Raw genomic sequence first — 22,482 nt, forward strand, 5'->3', positions numbered from 1 at the left:
CAATTTTCTGACTATTCATAAATAGGAGGAGAAAGTGAGGACTGCAGATGCTGGAGAAGGGCTCATGCCCGAAACGTCGATTCTCCTGCTCCTTGGATGCTGCCTGACCTGCTGCACTTTTCCAGCAACACATTTTCAGCTATTCATAAATTGAACAACAATTACAAATTCACTTTGTTCAAAGAACAGAGTAATATTTAGATTAATCACAACATTTAGTTACAAAGTAGGTAACCAGCTGACTGACAAGTAATAGGTGGGAGCATTTGTTAGTTTACTGAAGAAGATATCAACTTTATTTCAAATTTATAGCACGAGAGAAACATTTTTAATGTGTTTCAATTATTTGGACTTGTCCCTTTGCAACAAAAAATAGATCTATCTCATTACTTAGACATCGTAATCTTTAATTCTGCAATATTTTCAAATATTCTCCAGGAACTTATAAGCAACAGAATTAGAGACAGGTATCCACACTATCCGAAAGTGAAGCATTATTATGAAACGTTTTTATAAGCTGTAAATGCATAAATCGAAGAAGCATTACTTTATATGGGAAACACCTCCCCTTTCTTCGTAAAAGTGAAAATCCTCTTCAGATTTCTTTCAGTTCGAGAAACCAGGGATAAATGTATGTCTTTTGTAAAAGCAAAGTGGCTAAAGCGAACTTTCCAAAAGTGGGGGATACCTGTACACATATTTCTTGGTAACCTGTCACAAATAAGTATCAGATTTTGTGATTATTGGTATAATAGATACAAGCAGATCTAATGTTGAATTGAAAAGCAATTCAGTCTGTGCTTAGGTACTCTCTAATCAACATTCAGAGCGACTCTTGATATATTTCTGTTGAAGGATTTGATTTGAAACCTTCCCTCGAGTCTAGTAATAGAGACACTACCACAGCTACACAAGTTCCTTTCATAATGTTCCCACTCAGGACTGGCAGGACTGTAATATTATGTTTAATGTGGTTACTCAAATTAAAACTATCAGTTGTTTATTGTAGTAATTTGAATGGGAATTAATTAGATAGTTTCTGTGTGTAATGGACTGGAAATTAAACAATATTTTACAATAACAATAGAATAAAGGAATGGTGGTCTTAAATAAATAGGAATCTCATGACAATTCTTTGAAAGACAAATTGACAAAACTGCGTGATCATTGTACTTTGATTTTAAAAATGCATCAGTCATTCAATGTGAATATTCAGCTGACTACAATTTCCCTCCATTTCAAGAATGTACAACTTCCACAAATACAAACTGAACAGTTATTGAAAAAGGAAGGAACAAGCAGATGTTAATTCTATTTTCTGTACATAAACGTGCGGTGAATTTTTAGTAAGTTATATATATGTAAAAAGGAAACTCTTATTGTGGTTCGAAATACAATAAATGTTAGCATGAAGTGAACTATAATCAAATCAATTCAACTGTGTTCTCTCAGTTAAAATACAGTTCAATATTCAAAGTAATCGAGTGATTGTAAACTGCAATATCTTTACATTAATTCAGTGCTGAGACATAATTCCACATTTATACCCCTTTTAGTGAAGCAAATTTATGCCAGGAGTCAGAGCAGGTAGCGGAGCTCCTTAAGTATTCCAGAGTGATTGGGACCTTGCTCCTTGTGAGGACAGCGTGAAACAGGCGGATATGGTCGAACCGGTTGATGTTAAGATGAAGAATGTGCTGATCATATTGAAAACTCATGGGAATAGATAAGTCCCCTGGGCCAGAAAGGATATAACTTAGGTTGTTATGGGAAGGGAAGCAAGGGATTACTGTGTTTTGGCGATGATCTTTGCATCCTCACTGTCCGCTGGAGTCATACCAGATGATTGGAGAGTGGCAAACGTTATTCCCTTATTCAAGAAAGGCAATCAAGATAATCCTAGGAATCATCGATGAGTCAGTCTTACATCAGTTGTGGGCAAATTATTGGAGAGGATTCAGAGAGACAGGATTTATAATTATTTGGAAAAGCATAGATTGATTAGAGATGGTCAGCATGGCTTTGTGAGCGGCAGGTTATGCCTCAGAAACCTTATTGAATAATTTGAGGATGTGACAAACACATTGGTGAGGACAGAGCAGTGGATGTGGTGTATAAGGATTTTAACAATGTGTTTGGTAAGGTTCCCCATGGAAGGCTTATTCAGAAAATAATGAGGCACGGGATACAGGGTTATCCTGATAACATGTTGAGACATTTGTGTCAGAGACTGCAAGGGGGTGAGTGAGAGAGAAATAAATTTTTAAAAAGCAGAAAGGAAAGGAACTGGTGAGCAGAGGAGCTCCAACTAGTTTCTCATCCCGCCAACATCGTATTGGAACGCAGACTAGTCAAGCAACGGCCTGACACAGTTACACATGTAGAATCATACCTTACAATGTCGCAGACACCACCATGACCATCCTTGTATATCCTATCCCACCAGCAGGACATGGATGTAATGGAAATGCTCGAACATGCAGGGCTATGGACTAAGGTCTGCAGAGTGATTTATTTGACAAATCTCCAGAATATTAAACTCCAGTCCAATTTGAAAATTTATTAACATCATCAGACTTGAACTCCAAATGTCAGAAAAAAAATCAGAGACTGACAGCACATGTCGAGGTCACTTGGCCCATCCTGAATGTGTTGCTTGTAATAGAACTACCTAGGCTTTACAATGTTCTGTACTCACCGATGAGAGCAACAATTTCAGACTGTGTACTCTGCCCTCTATGTTGTTATAATTTGTTTTTATGATGTATTTCTTTTACAGCTTCATACCTTTTTTCCTGGTTTCTTTTCCAGCTCTAACTCCATTCCCCATGGCTTTGCGGGACGACCATTTCTGCTGTTTAATCTCCCCTGCCTTCCCCCGTGTGATAGACTGTCTTTTTGTCCTTGTCTCACCCCCACCTTGCTCACAACCTGTTACATTTCTGATGGTTCCCAGACCTCTGTGACTTCACTGCGCCCCCTGGGTCAGTGGCGTGAGTTTTGAATTCTCTTTGTCCAGAAATAATTGGAAATCTTTCTGGCTGCAGTTTCCCCCAGATTTTATTTTTAAAAACAGAGCATTTGTGTCAGGACCATGTTAACATAGCCTGTAGTGTGCAGGTTCGGCGGGTTGGGTTAGCCATGATAAATGTGGGGTTATGGGGGTAGGGTGGGAGAGCAGTTCATTGTAGGCTCGATGGGCCAAATAACCTCTTTCTGCCCCTACGGGATTCTGTGATGCTAAATGGTTGTGATTGTCGTCACATTTTCCTCATGCCAGGTTCATTCAGCTCAGGTACACACGCTGTCTTGGTGTTTGTGTGGGTGCTCACTCACTCCTTTCCTTCAGTTTTACAGCAATTTCACATAGTACGTGAGGGTGAGAATGAATTTGTAAACACAAATACTCCAACCAGACCCCCTCACAGGTCAGGAGCTGTTTCTGCTGCTAATGTCGCTTACAGGGAACAGGAAAATAAAGGTTCAGTCATACATCTTACAAGGTTTCAATCAACAGGAATGGCTAAACAGCTTAAAACTCTTTTCTCAAGAAAAGAGGAAGCTGAGCGACAACCTGATACAAGCAGGAAGCTTTGTGCCTGTGTTTTCAGAGTTGAAGTTGAAATAATTGATTTCGAAGCATGTTTCATTGACCCAGATCATCAAAGGTGCTATCTAAATGTGCATATTTATTTGTCTATCTGTCTGAGTTAACGATCAGATGGGTAGGTCAGTGTTTAAGTGTCTGAGTGTCTTCCCAAATTCCTGATTGAATCTGCCTCCCCCATAAACTCAGATGCCTCACCACTCCCTGGGTCACAGAGAAGCTCTGCTGTTACAATGAGAACTGTCTTTGCTGTCACCTCTCCTCATGCTTCTTTCTAATCCCCACTTCCATTAGATTAGATTACATTACAGTGTGGAAACAGACCCTTCGGCCCAACAAGTCCACACCGACCCGCCGAAGCGCAACCCACCCATACCCCTACATTTACCCCTTACCTAACACTACGGGCAATTTAGCATAGCCAATTCATCTGACCTGCACATCTTTGGACTGTGGGAGGAAACCAGAGCACCCGGAGGAAACCCACGCAGACACGGGGAGAACGTGCAAACTCCACACAGTCAGTCACCTGAGGCGGGAATTGAACCCGGGTCTCCGGCGCTGTGAGGCAGCAGTGTTAACCACTGTGCCACCGTGTCGCCATCATTAAATCCCAGCTGCCTCTTGTCCACCCACATGGGCATGTTGAAGAGCATGACAGGAGATTGGATTGAAACTGAGAATTCAATAACCAGAATGAAATATGAAGAAGGAAATAAATGGGGTTTGTGTATCTCAGGATACAGACTCCAGGCTGAGTCCTTTGTGGGCATTCCCGCAGTAATACGAGACAGCATTCCAAGATGAGAGTTAAACCCAAGTGGCAGGAGAGGGAGCCACTGAACATTAGCAGGTTTGGTTCAAACACAGGTTTGTTCAGTCAGTAACAGTGTTAGACATGGAGGTGAAGTAAGCAATGAAGGGAAATGTTGCCACAAGCTGCAGATGGACAACCTTCATTGGAACAGGAGGAGGCCATTCAACCCTCAACCCTCCTCTGCCATTCAATTAGATCATGGCTGATTTGTGGCCTAACTTACAATTTTCAAAACTCTTTGAACTCATCAATAAACTCTTCTGCAATAGACAAGATCAATATTGAAAAACTAAACATCTACAATTGCTGGGAAATCAGAAACAAAAGCAGACATTGCTGGAAAAAGTCAGCAGATCTGGCAGCATCTGTGGAGTGTGAAACTTTGGGTTCAGTGATCAGGCAGGTGACCACCTGCAGCTGACCATTCTGCCTATTCTGTAACACTGGAGCAGGTTCTAGTGCGAGGGGAACGAGATTGTCAATAGCAACTGAGAAAACAGGATGATGTGCTCAATCAGACTAAAACCCATTTTGTTTTTTCACTTTTAATTCAAAAGCAAACATTATTCATTATCATTTCAGAAATAATAGGCCAGAAATCAACTCTTCATGTCATTGGGTCTTGGAAACTGTGTTAATTCTGACCTGGTCCAGCCGACATGTGAATCCAGACCCTAAATAATGGGGTTGACTCTAAACCGTCTTCTAGGCAGTTGGAACGGATGACAAATGCTGCCCCAGCAAGTGATGCCGTGATCCCATGAACAAACAAAATAAATCCAATTGCTGTGGTTACTTGTGAACTCGCTGGTGTTTCACCAAGCTGGGTAGCTGAGTGAATTGCTTCCCACACTCAGAGCAGGTGATTGGCCTCTCCCCAATGTGTATTCGCTGGAGTACAGTGAGGCTGGATTGTGTCCTGAACCCAGTCCCACAGTGACAGTACCTGAATGGTCTCTCACTGGTCTCCTGTGACCGGGGGAGATGATATTCACCTTCCCGGGGATGGTGGGTACAGATACCTCCAAGAGGGATCCAGTGAGAGTTGATTAGGACAAACTGTTTACATTCATGAAAGAATCAATAATGATGAGGCACTGATGTAAAGGGATTGACAAAGGAAGCACATGTGACATGGGACAAAATGTTTTCATGCAGAGAAAGTTTATGGTCAGGAATACACTGCCAAAGAGTGTGGTGGAACCAGGTACAATGAAGAGAATAGAATTGAACAGTTACTGGAAGAGGGCGAATGGGAAGATTTATGGGGTAAAGGTAGAAGAATGGCATTCAGTGAGGTGATCCTTTGGAGAGCTGATGAGCCAATCAGCCTCCTTTTGCATCGTAACAATTCTGTGAACATTTCATTCTGAGCCCTCGAAGGCCCTCTAGGGAAATATCAGGACAATGTTTGGAAAGACGTCAGACTGAATGAGGGTCTCAGTGAACAAAAGCGAGGCACAGATATAGAGAGGTTTTAGCATGGATTGAATCAAATGTTACCAATTTGCACAGCCACCAACATTACAGCAGTTACAAATGGGAGTCAACAAGAGAGTGGAATTAGAGCAGCAAATAAATCTTATACAGCTAAAGGGGATGCTGGGTAAAGATACCGCAGTTAGTGCTTATTTCATGCCAGACACACCGCCAGGGAGCACATCGTCCTATATCTACCGACTGGGCTCTTGAAGAATTTTGTTCATTTCAAGTGTTTCATATTTCCGTCCGCCAGAGAAGACAGCTTCATGCTCCTCAATCTCTCCTGACAGGGCAAAGGTGCTGTTAGAATTCAAATCACTGAGGTGTGTTACTGACTGCTGTATGGACTGGAACTGGCAATTGAGACTGTAAGGTTACTGTATAAAATATCTTCAATTGTATTGCCAGATTGCTGGACACTTGCGGGGCTTTAAGAAAAAAAACTTAGCTTACGGGCATTGAGTGTCAGAGCACCTACTGTTGCGTGGGCATCCTGTTTAGATACAATCTATTGATAATTGTTAGAATTGACTTATACTGACTCCATCGACGTGGTCAGAGCATTATAACGGTCATCGAAGCTAACATATTTCCCATGGGTTAAGAGTTGCAAATGATAGCTTAGGAACAATGTTCAGCTAGTAAAGTCCAGTTATTCAAAATCATCCGAATTTACTTTCAGAAACAAGTGAGAGAAAGCCACATTATTGCATTAGTCCAAATTTAGAATTTCAGGAGAACTGAAGGGAGAGCTGGTGTTGGGAGCTGTAGTAATGAAGGAGATAAACTTGTTTTACAGAGAGAGAGTTCACAGATGGGAAACTCAGATTTAACATCACATTTAACACACCCAATTCCGCAGGTCCTGAACATTATACGTAACATGGAAGGGGAAAGCAGCATTCCCAGCCCGGAGAAACCATTCGTGTTGTGGATGTGGTTAAGGATTTAACTGGTCATGTGATCTGGGAAGACACCATTATGACGGGACCAGGGTGAGGGTATGTAAACGTGGGGACTGTGGTAAGGAATTCACTTACCCCTCCCAGCGGGACACTCACTGACACAGTCACACTGGAGAGAGGCTGGTCACCTGCCCCATGTATGGGAAGGGATTTACTCGCTCTTGCAATCTGCTGAGGCACCAGAGAGTGCATAGATGACTGAGATCTGCTCTGTGTGAGAGAAAGGATTCATTCAAATCTTTCTCCTGCAGAGACACCAGTGCATTCCCACGGGGGAGAGGCGATTCACCTGCTGCATATGCGGGAAAGGATTCACTCAGTCTTCTGATCTGCTGAGACCCCAGCGAGCCCACACAGTGGAGAGGCCATTCAGATGCTCAGTGTGTCAGAAGGGATTCAGTGATTTATCCAGCCTGCTGAGACCCCAGCATGTTCACACTGGGTAGTTGTTGTTTCCCTCTCTGTGTGACAAGGGATTTGCTGAGTCTTCAACATGACTGACAGCCCAGTGAGTGCACACAGGGAAGTGGTCATCCCCCTGCTCCGTGTGGGGTAGAGTTCACACATCACTGCAGGACTCTGATTCTGGAGTTACTGTTCATCAGAGTCAGGACTGGACCTTGTTCATGATGACACTGTTGGAGTATCGATGTTGTTGTTAATCACATTAACTGGGCTGGAGTTGACTGAATTTATACTGCCACTGTCTGAACCTCAGGGTGTCTCCCTGGGCACAAGGCTCCACAAAAAGCAGTGTGACAATGACTTAAATTCTGATTGTAGCACGGCTGCTTCACAGCACCAGGTACAAGGTTGGAGTCCAGCCTTGGCCAACGGCCTGTGTGGAGTTCCCACATTCTCCCCATGATAGTGTGTGTGTCCTCTCCAGGTGCTCTGGTTTCCTCGCACAGTCTTAAGATGTGCAGGTTAGGTGGATCAGTCGTGCTAAATTGGCCATAGTGACCAGGAATGTGCAGACTAGGTAGATCAGCCATGGGAAATTCAGTATTACAGGGATGGAATGCTCTGGGCGTGATGTTCTTCTGATGGTCAGTGGGGTTTGATGGGCCAATGCTCTCCTTCCACACTGTCGGGATTCTATTCTATGATTGAGGATAAAGGCTACACAGCAGGGTGTCCTTGGAGAAGGAGCATGTGGTGTGTATCAATGCTCTCGATGCCTTTCGATAGAGGTGGGCACCACAGGGGACACAGTGCTTTATCTCTACCGCTGCCCCCTCCTACCCCCGACTCTACTTTGATTTAGTCCTTCCCACTCTGTCACTTGTAATGGTTTGCTTTGCCCATAATGGGCTTTGTTTATAAATATTCAATTGGTAACACAAATGGTTTACTGCTGGTGATTATAGGTTATAGGTTAACAAAAAGAAAAATGATGTAATGATGATTTTGATAGTGGGAAGGTTGCACAGCTGTGTGTGATAACACTTCTGGGTAGGAGAAATGGGGAATAAAGAAAGCTTCACAGCTCACAGAATGAGAACTGAAAAGCAGTTAAATCAAACCAAAGGTTGAGACAGGGAGGGAATATTTCCCTGGAGTTTGAGTAACTGGAAAGTGATGGTGTCCGGGAAGAGACAGGATTTTGTTCTAAAGGGCATTTGAAATTTTAAAAACTGTTATATTCAGATATTTTCAATTCTTTTACTTTTATTTATTGTGGAATAAACATTAACACAAGATTAGCAAATTTGTTTTTTTTTAATGTAAAAGACAAATGTTAAATAAAATCCATCAAACCAACCCTCACTGAAAACTGATGTGGACGTGCAATCTCCTGGAGAATCCCTGCCCTGCCTACTTCTTCCTACCCAGGCTCCATGGCTATATACATACCTGAGAGATAGCAGCAGGAGGCGGCCATTCGATTGTGCTCCACAATTCAATGGGAAACAGCTGACCATCCAGCTCAGTCTCCTGTTCCTGCTGTGCTCCAATCCCCTTTGATGACTTTACCTCGAAGAACTATATCTAAGTCCTCCTTTGGCTTCACTGCCTTTTGTTCTAGTGATGTTGCGGTGTTATTGTGTGGGTGTAGGCAGGAGTAATGTGATGGTTCTGCCTCCTGGAGGATGCACTCAGCACCCCTCATCATCCTGCAGTAACATCAACCGGGTTTCAGCAACTAGAGATAGAAACCATTTCTCGGATATGGGCATCACTGGCTCAGCCAACATTTATTCCCATCTCTAGGTACCCTTAAGAAGATGGTAGTGAGCTGCTGTCTTGAACCAATTGCAGTCCATTTGGTGCAGATAGACCGACAATGCTGGGAGGTAGAGTGTTGCAGGACTTTGGCCGAGTAATTCCCCATCTTTGGTTTGTCAAATTCTGGATAACTCAATCACGATTGGCACATGATTTTGAGATTTCAGTCTGCAAATCTTCACCATCTAGCACCCTATATAAATGAATAAGTACAGATTAGAAATTCAGAACAGACAATTCTAGTTTCACTGGAATATTTTTCCCCTTTATTCCTCCGAAGCTGTAACCCTCCAATCCACTTACTCTCTCCCACCATTCTGATTCTGCTTCCCCCTAAAGTGCACCCTCCCAATTTTCATGGAGTTGCTGATAAACAGATCCATGCCACCACTTCCCGTCCCTGGTTCGACTCTGCACCCTTTCTGGGTTCACTTCCATTCCCTTCAGTTGCTGCAAGCTGGGTTCACTTCCATTCCCTTCAGTTGCTGCAAGTCAATAATGTAACAGCAGAATGAAACAAAAGGAATCAGAAAGGGAGGTGGCGGATCCTGGACAGAAGATGAACCTTCAGTCTGGGAGAATGGGTCAGATCTTTTTTTGTTTCCCATTGGTCAATTCCCAGTGTTATGACAAGTTGGGAATGGAACTTGGTCCCATGTGGGTGTAGTCACACTTTGAACCCCCAACAAAGCAATACTACAAGCAGATGAATCCCTTCGCCAGCCAAAGTGTGAAATGCTTTCCGCTAGTTAGTCCAAAGCACATGCTCCAAAACCCGCCGACATTCTGTACGTGTACAGTACTGCTTTTCCCCGCACACGTGTGGTCCCTGCTTCAGGGACTGTGGGAGTTGTAGTCCCCATGAAGCCTCTGGAGACCTGTCTCTGAAAAGTGAAAGAAAGTGTGGGTTGGAGGGTGTTGTGTATAGGAGATCCATTCAGACACACAGGACATGTGGGCTGTCATTGGGTTTTACTGAGACATCCGCTTAGACAACCCGATTTCTGACGTAAGAAATACACATTCAGCCAATTGCGGGGTGGGGAGGTTAATAATGGGCAGCAGATTTTAAGCAGAGGTGGCTCAGTGGCTAGCACTGCTGCCTCACAGCGTCAGGGACCCGGGTTTGATTCCAGCTTTAGGCAACTTTGTGGAGTGTACACATTCTCCCCATGTGTGCATGGTTTTGTTCGGTGCTCCAGTTTCCTCCCACAGTCCAAAGATGTGCAGGTGAGGTGGATTAGTCATGTCAAATTGCCCACTGGGTCCATGCATGAGCCGGTTAGGCAACTAACAATGGGAAATGCAGGGTTACAGGGAATGGATGGGTCTAAATGGGATGCTCATCAAAGGGTGTGGACTCGATGGGTGAATACCCTATTTCTGCACTATAGGGACTATTCTATTCTCATGAAGAAGAATGTACCTATCTCGATGTGTTTGAACCTGTGGAATTCCCTATTCAAAATGCGGTGGATGCCAGGACATGAGCAAATTTAACGAAGAGATACAGATTTTTAATTTGCAATGAGTTGAAGGGTGAGAGAGAACAGGTGGGAAAATCCAGCTGAGACCGAGGTGAGTTCAATCCTCATGGTATTAAATGGTGGAGCTGGTTCGAAGGGCTGCATTGCCTCTCCTGTGCCCAGTGCTTATCTTCTTACGGTAATAACTGGAAAGCTGAATCCAAAACCTTCACCAACGATTTTCGGAAAAAGCAGGATAGTTCGGTGGATTAGCGTTCCAAACTTAGATAGTGAGGAAGCATGTAGGAGATAATGATTTTGCAATTTTAAACTGAGGGGAGACAGTGATTTATGGTTTTAGATTGTGTAGGACATTCAAAGCGGCCAGAATACTCCGTTGTGAATATCTATCCTGTACTTTATTACAAAGCCAAGGTCTCTGACAATGAAACCCCAAACACCCGGGAAACATCGCCTCACCTCGTAATCGGATAAAAGACTTGTGATAAGTCTGGTTGAATTTAGAACACAGATGGAAAGCGGGAAGAGTAAATCCAATCCCAAGATCCTGTGCTTAAACAAAGGAGACTACAATAGGATGAGGCAGGAGTTGGTTAATGTAAACTGGAAGCAAAGACTTTAGGGTGGGACAGTTGACAGACAGTGGAGGAATATCAAAGAATTTTTCGAAGTGCTCAGCAAAAGTATATATCAGTGAAAAGGAAGGACTGTCGGAAAAGGAGTAATCTGCCATGGGTGGGTAAGGAAATAAGGGACTCTATCAAAATGAAATAGAAGGCATACAAATTGGCAAAGACACCAAGAAAAAAATAGGAGATTAAAAAAACTTCAAAGATCAACAGAAAGCTTGATGGGATTGGAGATAAAAAGTGATGAGTAGCTATCCCCAGGGACAGAATAGCAGTTTACACTGCTAGAGGGAAACCTATTGTTTGGGGAATATATGGCCTCTGTAATTGTTGAAGCACTGAACTGTTACCATAGAGGTAATCCTGATCAAGTTACAAATCACAGCACACTCCAAAAGCTTGTAATTCCAAATAAACCTGTTGGAGTATAACCTGGTGATGTGTGGTTTCTAAACATTGTTCACCCCACCCCAACCCCAGCTCCTCCACATCAGAATCCTGATAGACAGCCCCTCTGAAACTGAAGCGCCTGTCAGGTACTTGAGGGAGCCACGGGGTTGTGGGGGGACGGATGCGTGGTTCAACCACAAAGAGCTGAACTGAACTAGCCTTTTGAACTGCCGTTGTCATGGAGATAATATTGAGAGACAGTCTGTATTCAAAGTCACAAACCACAAAAGGTAGAAGAATGGGAGCCGTACATTGGACCTGATGCTGCTGAAAGGCATTTTGCACGTAAAATATCCAGGTAACTAACATGTCTCATCAATAAAGTCTCAAAGAAGACCTCTCAGAGTTCTGTGCCTAGTTATTCCTATCCAGCAGGGTTCAGGAATATGAGTACACAGCAGTCAGTCTTCACAGTGGAGAACACGAAAAACATGCGAGTAATTGATAAGGAGACTGAGGAAGGTGAGGACTTTGAAACGACCATTATCATGAAAGAGTTAGAGCTGGGCAAGTTAATGGAGCTAAGGGTACACAAGTCTCCTTGCCCTAATGGAATTTTTCCCAGTATACCAACAGACCTAGTGGGAAAAATAGCATATACACTTAGAGTTGTAGAATCCTACAGCAGAGACAGGCGCTTTGGCCCAAACTGGCCCATACTGACCAGAATGTCCATCCATGCTAACCCCATTTCCCTGCACTTGGCCCATCTGCTTCTGACCCTTTGCTATCCATGTATTTGTCCAAATACCTTTTACATGTTGTTAATGTACCCACCTCAACCACTTCCACTGGCAGCTCATTCCATATACATACCATCCTCTGTGTAAAACAGTTGCCCCTCAGCTTCCCTTTTATTCTTTCTCCTCTAACCTTAAACTGATGCCCTCCAGTCCTTGGTTCCCTGGGAAAAAGACTGAGTGCATTCACCTTACCCATGTCTCTCATGATCTTATACACTTCTGTAAAATATTTCCCGTCTGTTTCCTCTGCTCTAAACAAAAAGGTCCTCGCTTGTCCAACCTCTCCCTGTAACTCAGACCCCTAAGACCTGGCATCATCCTTGTAAGTTTCTTCTGCACCTTTCCAGTTTAATAACTGAAACCTACACTGCATCCATCACATTTCCCTTGTTTCCCCATGGCGCTGGAACCGACGTGACAACGCCAATGGATTGCAATCCATGATCAATAATTCACTCCATTACAACAATTCCATTTTCATAGCTTTCTCCATGATGCAGGAATCCTTTTGTCTTTCTGTTTTCATGGTATATTGCACTTATATAAAACAAATCTGTGGCGAAACTGTTCCTGGGAAATGTGCCATGATTTTTTAGACTTTCAAAAACCAATGAACTCTCTCTCCACAGTCCCCACGCTAACATGGACTTCGCTGTCTCAGTACTTTTTTCCAGTCACACTGACATTTGAAATATTCGTCCACGGACAGAATGCACACCTTTCCTTCCAGATGAAAAGGCCAATGATATTCAGATCGGCACGGATCCAGTAACAGGAAGTTCAATATTAATTTCTCAACTACAAATCCTCCCTTTCAGTACTCTACAACAGAGAAAACAGAAGGTGTTGGAGATCCTCAGCAGGTCTGGCAGCATCTGAAATGGTGACAGATGCAGGAAACATTGCAGCCTTGAAGAAGTGTTTAGATGATCACAACAGGCATGTGTGGTTGATGACCAATATGGAGAAGATGGAGGCATTGTATTCAACAGTTTTATACCAGAGATTCTGACCCCATTTTATTCTGTATTTCTGAGATTCCGTCTTCTCAGAAGCAGGCAGGATTGGGAAGCAGTGGAGAATGTAAATGATGTGTGACCTTCCTAGTGAGAGGATTCGAGTGCAGGAGCAGGGATCCCTTTCTGGAAGGGCCTTGGTGAGACCACATCTGGAGTACTGTGTGTACCTTTGTTCCCCTTTCCCAAGTAAAGCTATCCTGGCTATTGAGAGAGAGAGTAAAGGTGGGTCATCAGCCTGACTTCTGGGATGTGAAGATAGTTGAGGGCAGCAGACCCTGGAAGTCAGGGTCTATACAATGTGGTTCTGGAAAAGCGCAGCAGGTCAGGCAGCATCAGAGGAGCATAAAGATTGATGATTTGATCAGGACCCTTTGTCAGTATCGATGAACAGTCCTGACCCGAAACGTCAACTTTCCAACCCCATCGTATTCATGCTGGTTATCAAGCTCTTATTTATTGTAGTCCCACGTTCTGGCACTCAGCGTGTAACTGATATTGTAGTGCTTGGTGTGACTTCTTCAAGGCTGCAGTGTTTCCTGCATCTGTCACCATTTCAGATGCTGCCAGACCAGCTGAGGATCTCTAGCACGTTTTGGTGTTATTGCAGATTTCCACCATTTTGCTGAAGCACATGGAGACAGAGAGCTGTACAGCTACAGGTTTTGTTTACTCTGATTCCTGGAATGTCAGGACTGATTTAGGAACAGGGACTCAATCTTCGTTTAATCCTCCTTTCCTTTGGCTTTCTGAGCTGCTGACTACATCACTAATATTCTACCGCCCACTCCTTGACCTGAATCTGACCCATCTAAGCCTACACTTTAATTCCCATCCCCCTGCCAGACTATATACAACCTCACCCATGGGTCTGGCAATAGCCCCCAGCAGGGGATTTCTCCCAGCTCTGCCCAGGGGTAACCAGTCAGGCAGGTACAGGTCCCACCCAAAAACAGTCCCAGTGCCTGAAGAATTAAAGCCTTCTTTGGTACACCATTTTCCCAGCCACATATCCAGCTGATCTGCCCTCTTATTCATGCTCTCACTAGCACATGGCACTGGGTGCAAGTCTCGCGGTATTGCATTTCAGGAGCTACATTTTAATGCATCCCTGATCTCCCTATTTCCAGCTTTCAGAACCTCATCCCTTTGTTTAGCAATGTCATTGGTATCTATGTGTTCCACAACCACTGACTTTACCCTCCAGCTCCAGAATGTCCTGCAGCCGCTCCATGATATCGCGCATCCTAGCTCCAGGAGGTAATGTACCATCCTGGATTCATGTCTGTGGCTACAGCAGTGCCCGCCCTAACCCTGACCATTGAATCCGCTGTCACTATAGCCGTGTGTCCTCTCTTTCCTCCCGCTCTGTGCAGCAGAGCTCTCTGTGGTGTCATGAACCTGGCTGTTGCTGATTTCCCGAGAAACCACCCCACCCATTCCCAACCTTACAGAATCCCAGGCAGTATACAGTATCTGTTTGAGAAGAGGATGACCACTGGGAACTCCTGCACTCCCTTCCAAAGCCTTTTACTTGATCTGATGGTCATTCATTCCCTTTCTTCCTGTGTAACCCTCACCTGTAGTGTGACGGACTCACTAAACGTGCTGTCCATAACATTCTCAGTATCGCAGATGCTCCACAGTGAGTCTACTCACTCCTCCAATTCTGAAAAGCAGTTTCCCAGTAACTGCAGATGGGAACCCTTCCTGCACACATAGCGTCCCTTATTTCCCACATTGTGCAAGAGGAGCACACCACAGATCTGAGGTGTCCTGTCACAACATCTTTCTACATTCACCTAGTTACTCCCATTAAGAGAATTTAAATGAGTGAGCAACCTTCCTTCACTTTAAACATGTCCATTATAATAACAAAAAAAAATCTTTACTTAAGCTGATATGTCATACTTTAAAACGTAAATACTCCACAGGTATCACTGACAAATTGGCTAATCCCATTGGGACTGTGAATTTCTGAAAGGTCTGAACTAAAACTGAGTTTCAGCTTCACCTTCTCCCTGTCTCACGTCACTATTTACACCCAACTCCAAAACACTCTCACTGAGCCAAGCAGCACTCTTAGTGCAGCCCTGCCATTTTCATTGTCTGCTCACACCTACACTTCCCTCAGCCTCCTGTACTGTTCCAATGCACCTCAATGGGAGCTCAGGACCAGCATTGTAACTTTCAATTCAGCCCGTTGTAACCCCAGAGTTAAAATGGACTTCAGCAGTTTCTGAATGAATAGATAGTTGTCAGAATCTGGAATGTTCCACCTGAAATGGCGCTGGAATTTGAGGCCACAAGGAATTTCAATGAGAAATTTGCAGAGAATTGGAAGTAGGGAGTTTACAGATTAACATTATAAAGTGGATGATTGAGACTAAATCTGACAGTTCCTGCAAAAAGACGAGGTGTAATTTGGATAAATCTGTGCTCTCTCTCAGGCCAGTACCTCCTTCCACAACTGAAGGGCCAATAGTTGAACACATACCCCAAGAGTGATCCAACCATGGACTTGAACATCTTTCTGATTTTGGCTTGACAAAAATATCGAAGATAATTTCCCACAGACAGAACAGACAAACCTTTCTCGTTCCACAGTTTAATGCCAATGATATTCAGATCCTGATGACTCCGCTAACTATAGAAACTTGTTTTTTGAGATCCCAGTCTCAATTAATATCCTATAAAATGAATTCACAAAACAAAGCACACAGTCAGTGCAAGATGAATAGTGAAGACAAACACTTCTCTTGGTATGTGTTTGATGTGTAAATGCTCCTCTTCAAATCACCCCGGCCCCACCCAGGAAGAGGACACATGCATGCTCCTTGCGGTACCTTACCCCAAATAAAGATGGCAGCCATAACCCAGGTCCTCTCACTGCCTGAAGCCCAAGCCATCTTCCCCTTTGCTGCAATTGTGGGACCAAGATTTTCTAATTCAGACTAACGACATGCACAGCGTCTAAGTAAACCCTCCCAGTCTACACTGATACATTTCATCCGGTTTCTGCTGCCACTCTCCCCTTTACGCCTCCTGCACACAGCAAGGGTCATCATGTGTCCAGTGACCCTTCCTCAGAACCGATGACAGCTGGGAAAATTAATATCCCTTCAGGAAACAGGCCCTTCGGCACAACAATTCCACACCCACTCTCCGAAGTTAATCCCACCCAGACCCATTCCCCTATCCTATTACTCTCCATTTCCCCAGACGAAAGTACATCCCTGAACACTTCGGAAAATTTAGCTGGGCTAATTCACTTGGCCTACACATCTTTGGACTGCAGGAGATAGGGGTTAAAGAATAACTAATAGGTGGAGACAGAGCCCAAAGAGAGACAGGAACATTTGGAAAGACAAAGGAGTGGGAAGTTGGAAAGCTATTAATGGAGGAGACAGGAACCTTCTAGCATCTCAGTGGCGGTGGTGGAAATGGTCGCTGATGATCTACATTGTGCCGCAAAAAAGACCCTGAGCTTCCAGTTGCCTGCTCTTTAACACACAAGACTGTTCCCTGTCCAACATCTCTGTCTCATGCTTCCTGCGGTGTTCCAGTGAAGCTTGATGCAAGCTGGAAGAACACTTCAGAACATACAAAATGGCTTCCTATTTCAAGGACTGCAATTTCCCCTCACACGTGGTCAACAATGCCCTCCAGTGTATCTCCTCTACTTCCCACACCACTGCCCTTGAACCCCACCCCTCCAAATGCAACAAAGATGGAATCCGACCATCCTCACCTTCCACCCAGATACAACGCATCATCCTCTGCTATTTCCACCACCAGATCAAACCACCTGAGATATATTTCCCTCCCCGCTCCTATCAGCATTCCACAAAGACAATCCCCTCTGTGACTTCCACGTTAGATCACGCTCCCCACCAACCCATCCTCCACTCCAGGCACCTTCCCTTGCCACTGCAAGAGGTGGAAAACCTTTGCCCACACCTTCCCCTCACCTCCATCCAAGGCACCACAGAATCCTCCCACATCCAGCATAGATTTCCCTGCCCACCTAAACACCTCATCTATTGTGTCCTTTGCTCTCAGGATGCCAAATTGTGGAATATTTCAGGGAACATTTCTGGGACACATGCACCAACCAACCCCATCGCCCTGTGGCCGACCACTTCAGCTACCCGCCCACACCACCCCCCAACCCCGCCGCAAAATCCGAGCCACCCGACACCTGGAGGAAGAACACCTTGGGAACTTTCAACTACACGGCATCAAGGTTTCCTCATCTCCCCTCCCCACCTTATCTCAGATTCAACCCTCCAACTCGGCACAACCCTCTTGAACAGTCCCACCTGTCCATCTTCCTTTCCAATTATCCATTACACCCTCTCACCACTACCCCCATCTACAACGACCTATTGCCTCTCTAGCTCCACTCCTTTGTCCAACTGCTCTTATCTCTCTCTTTGGACTCTATCCCCACCTATCATTTACTTCTTAACCCCTACCTTCTGCTTAAAACCGACATTTTTTTCTCAGTAACATCAGTTCCTGAGGAAGCGTCCCTGGATCGAAAATGCGAACCGATTTCTCTTCACAGATGCTGCCAGATCTGCTGAGCTTTTCCAGTAATTCTGGTTGCTATGTGTGATTTACAGCATCCGCAGTTCTTTTGGTTCTAATTTACCCGGAGTATCTAATTCAGGTCCAGCAGACTGAAACAGTGTTTATCAACCCTCCCAGTCCACACTAACTCCATCTCTCTCCCAATCTGTGCTGTCTCTCCCACTCCCTTCACACTCACTGAGTCCTCCCTCACAGTGACACTGTCCCTGCAAAGCTGGTGGTCATGTGTTGGCCTGCTGGACCCACCCCTCATTCACTTACATTGGCCGGAGGACCACGCCAACTCTCCTATTGGTCAATCAGCCAGGCCCCATTGTGACCTGAGTGGTGGGATCCTCCCAGGTGCTTCAAAGGCTGAGGGGTGACCTCAGAGGTTTATAAAATCATGAGGGGCATGGGTAGGATAAATAGACAAGGTCATTTCCCTGGGGTGGGGAGTCCAGAATGAGAGGGCACGGGTTTAAAATGAGAGGGGAAGAATGTAAAATGGTTGTGAGGGGCAGTTTTTTTTTCCCACTGAGGTTGGTGCGTGTATGGAATCTTCTGTCAGGAAGTGAAGGATGTTGGTACAATTATACCATTTGGCATCTGGATGGGTATATGAATAGGAAGGGTGCAGAATGATATGTGCCAAGTGTTGGCAAATGGGTCTAGATTAGGTTGGGATATCTGGTCAGCATGGTCCAGTTTAATCATAGGGTTTATTTTCATGCTGTTCATCTCTACGGCTCTGCCCCGTGATGAGCTTCATTATTCACAGTGAATGGGTCAGTATCACAGAGCACAGGGGCTGGAGGCTATTCAGCTCATTGGGGCTGTACTCTCTCTCTCTGGAGATGGTGCCAGTCAGTCCCAACTCACCTCCCATTTGGACATCGCCCTCCAAATCCTTCCTTAAAAATGTTAAATTTCAAATTTGTTTTGACAATAACTACTGAATCTGCATCCAGCTGTCTTTCAAACTGTTCCAGATGCTCAGACCTTAGTGAGTAAAATAATCTTCACATTTTTCTTTGCATTATTTGCCAGTTACCTGAAAATAGTTACTAAAAATTGTGACGTTAAATTTTTCTCACACTGACTGTCTGTAAATGAAATACCCTGGAAACAAATGAACTCCTTGTCGAAATCACTGTTTAACCTTCTCAGCTCCAAGGAGAATTGTCTGACCTTCTGCTAACTCTCCATAAAAGAGAAACCTATCTTAATTTTAATTTATTAGTGCCATAGAGATGTACAGCACAGAAACAGACCCTTCAGTCCAACTTGTCCATGCCGACCAGATATCCTACGTTAATCTCGTCCCATATGCCAGTACTTGGCCCATAGCCTTCTAAACCTTTCCCAATCACATATCCAACGAGATGCCTTTTAAATGTTGTAACTGTACCAGCCTCCACACTTTCTCTGGCAGCTCATTCCATACACATACCACGTTCAGCTTGAAACTTTGCCCCTAATATCCCTTTTCAATCTTTTCCCTCACGCCTGTGCTTTCTAGTTTTGGACTCACCTAAACATGAATAAGACCCTGGCTGTTTACCCTATCCATGCCCCTAACGATTTTATCAACCTCTATGGTCACCCCTCAGCATCCGATTCTCCAGTGAAATCAGCCTCAGCCGATTCAGCCTTTCCCTATAGGTCAATCTTTCAACCCTGGCAACATCTTTGCATCTTTTCTGAATCCTTTCAAGTTTCACAATATCATTCCAATAGCGGGGAGACCAGGACTGAAAGCAGAATTCCAGAAGTGGCTGAATGAATGTCCTGTACAGCCGGAAAATGTAATCACAACTCCTGTACTCAATGCACAGACCAATAAAGACAAGTACACCAAACACTTTCTCCACTATCGTGCCTATCTATGATTCCACTTTCAAGGAACTATGAAACTGCACTCCAAGGTGTCTTTGTTCAGCAACACTCCCCAGGACATCCCATTAAGTGTATAAGTCCCACCCTAATTTGCTTTTCCAAAATGCAGAACCTCACATTTATCTCACATATGCACATATCTAGGCAGTAGGACAGGCAGAGACATCAAGTAATGGCTTAATTAATAGGGACATAGAGTAGAAGAACAGGAAGTAATTGTTAAATTTGTACAAGGCACCTGTCAGCCCTCAGCTGGAGTATTGTGTGCACCACATTTTAGGAAAATATGTGACTACATTGGAGGGAGAGCAGAAGCAATTTACAAGAATGGTTTCAGGAATGAGAAACTTCTGTTATGAAGATAGATTGAAGAAGTTGGGACTGTTCTTCTTGGCGAGAATGAGGTTGAGAGGTGATCATACTGAGTTTTCTAAAATCACGACTTGAGCTGGACAGAGGAGATAGGAAGAAACTATATTCATTCATAAAAGGAACAAGGACTAGCATAGATGTGAAGCAATGTGCAATTTTCACTCAGTGATTATTTAGGGTATGGAATGCCATGTCTGAGATGTTCAAGAGGGGCATTTACCTCAGAGGACTATGGGTCATTAAATATATTCAAGGCTGAGATAGACAGATTTTTAATTAGTGAGGGAATCAAGGGTAATGGGGAAAAGGCAGGAAAGTGGAGTGTAGGGTTATCAGATCAACCACAATCTCAGTGAATGGTGCAGCAGACATGATAGGCTGAATGGCCTACTTTTGCTCCTGTATCTAATGATCTCAGGTGATTGAATATGTTCAGCGTACAGTGAGACAGACTTTTTTAGTGTGTCCATGTGAGGTGGACATCATTAATCTTCAAGGACATCACGTTTTCAGAAGAGGGGTCAGGAAAGAGATTGGACAAGGCTCGACGGGCTGACTGATCTCCTACTGCTTATATCCTGATTAGGTCGGACACTGGCTACTCCTACCTGAGCCTAGTGTTGGCTTCTGTGGGAGCTTGTTCCGTGAATCTTCTTGATACCCGTGGTCTAGAGATGTTTTGGCCAGATGCTCCATGTTCTCCTCTAGGCTGGGCAGTTGTTGTCTCTCTAGAGAATCTGCCATGCCCGTCCCTTTGGGTACTTGCCCAGATTGCAGCTTTGAACCTTGACACGGCGGTGGGTCAGGTGGAGGAGGCAGGTCTTCAGGAAATAAAAGGAAGAGAAGCAAGTCAAAGATAGACTGAGATATTCTGCCACTCCAGCCTCCCTTTCATCAAGCTGAGGGCCATCAGTGGTGGAGAACTGTAATCCTATAAACCTGTCCCCTTGCCAGGGAGGATTGCAGCAGTGGAGGGGTTGAACAGGACATTGGTTAGTCCACTTTTGGAACGTTGCGTACAAATCTGGTCTCCCTCCTATTGGAAGGATGTTGTGAAACTTGAAAGGGTTCATAAAAGATTTACAAGAACGTTGCCAGGGTTGGAGGATTTGGGCTAGGCTGGGGGTTGAATAGAGGTTGAATAGATTGGGGCTGTTTTCCCTGTAGCGTCGGAGGCTGAGAGGTGATCTTATCTATGTACATAAAAACATGAGGTGCATGGAAAGGATAAATCGACAACGTCTTTTCCCTGGCGTGGGAGATCCCAGCACTAGAGGGCATAGTTTTATGGTATGAGGGGATTCTCAAGAGACTTGAGAATCAACGTTTTCACACAGAGGGTGGTACGATTATGGAATGAGCTGCCAGAGGAAGTGGTGGAGGCCATTACGATTGTAACATTTAAAAGACATCTTCATGTGATTATGAATAGGAAGGATATGGGCAGGGTGCTGACAGGTGGGACGAGATTGCATTGGGATGTCTGATCAGCATGTACTGGTTGGACCGACGGGTCTCTGTTTCTGTGCTGTCCATCTATGACTCTTTGACCTTCCAGTCAATTCCGTATCCAAACAGTTAGTTTCGCCAGAACCTGCTAACCAGTGTGTTATGTGAAACCTTGTGTCTTTCTCAAGTTCAAGTTAATGATTTCAATGCACAAAGCCATGCTGACTCTCCCTAATCATTTCTTGCCTTTACAATGATATGTAAATCCTGTCCCTGAGAATCCCTTCCAACAACTTCTCTGCCACTGACTTCAGGCTCACCGGTCTATAGTTCCCTTTCCTTTCCACTTTTCTCAAATAATGGCATCAGTCTTCCAGCACCTCACCTGTGGCGTTCGATGGTACAAATATTTCAGTGAGGGTCCCAGCAAAAGCTTCCCTAATTACCCACAAAGTTCTGGGATGCACCTGATCAGATTCCAGGGATTTATCCACCTTTATGCATTTTAAGACATCCAGTACCTCCTCCTCTGTAATATGTACACTTGCCAAGTTATCATATTTATTTCCCCAACTTCTCTAACTTCCATATCCCCTTTCAGTATAAACTGACATGAAATACTTACAGAATCTCTCCCACCTCCTGCTGTTCCATAGACAGTCTTGTTGATCTTTGAGGGTCGCTATTCTCTGCCTAGTTATTCTTTTGTCTTTAGTGTATTTGTAGAATTTCTTTGGATTCTCCTTAAACCTATTTCCCAAA

The 22,482-nt window shown here is 44.2% G+C and overlaps 1 long non-coding RNA gene across 1 annotated transcript in view; it reads right to left on the bottom strand.

The window, feature by feature from the left end:
- Positions 1-9,080: 9,080 nt before the first annotated feature.
- Positions 9,081-22,482, bottom strand: part of LOC122547969 — a 19,069-nt gene continuing 5,667 nt past the window's right edge. Inside the window, exon 3 of the long non-coding RNA XR_006311133.1 lies at positions 9,081-9,293. This is a non-coding gene — a long non-coding RNA (uncharacterized LOC122547969). The remainder of the gene's footprint in view (positions 9,294-22,482) is intronic.

This window comes from Chiloscyllium plagiosum, unplaced genomic scaffold (genome assembly GCF_004010195.1).
Source record: "Chiloscyllium plagiosum isolate BGI_BamShark_2017 unplaced genomic scaffold, ASM401019v2 scaf_4260, whole genome shotgun sequence".
In the NCBI taxonomy this organism is placed as follows: Eukaryota; Metazoa; Chordata; class Chondrichthyes; order Orectolobiformes; family Hemiscylliidae; genus Chiloscyllium; species Chiloscyllium plagiosum.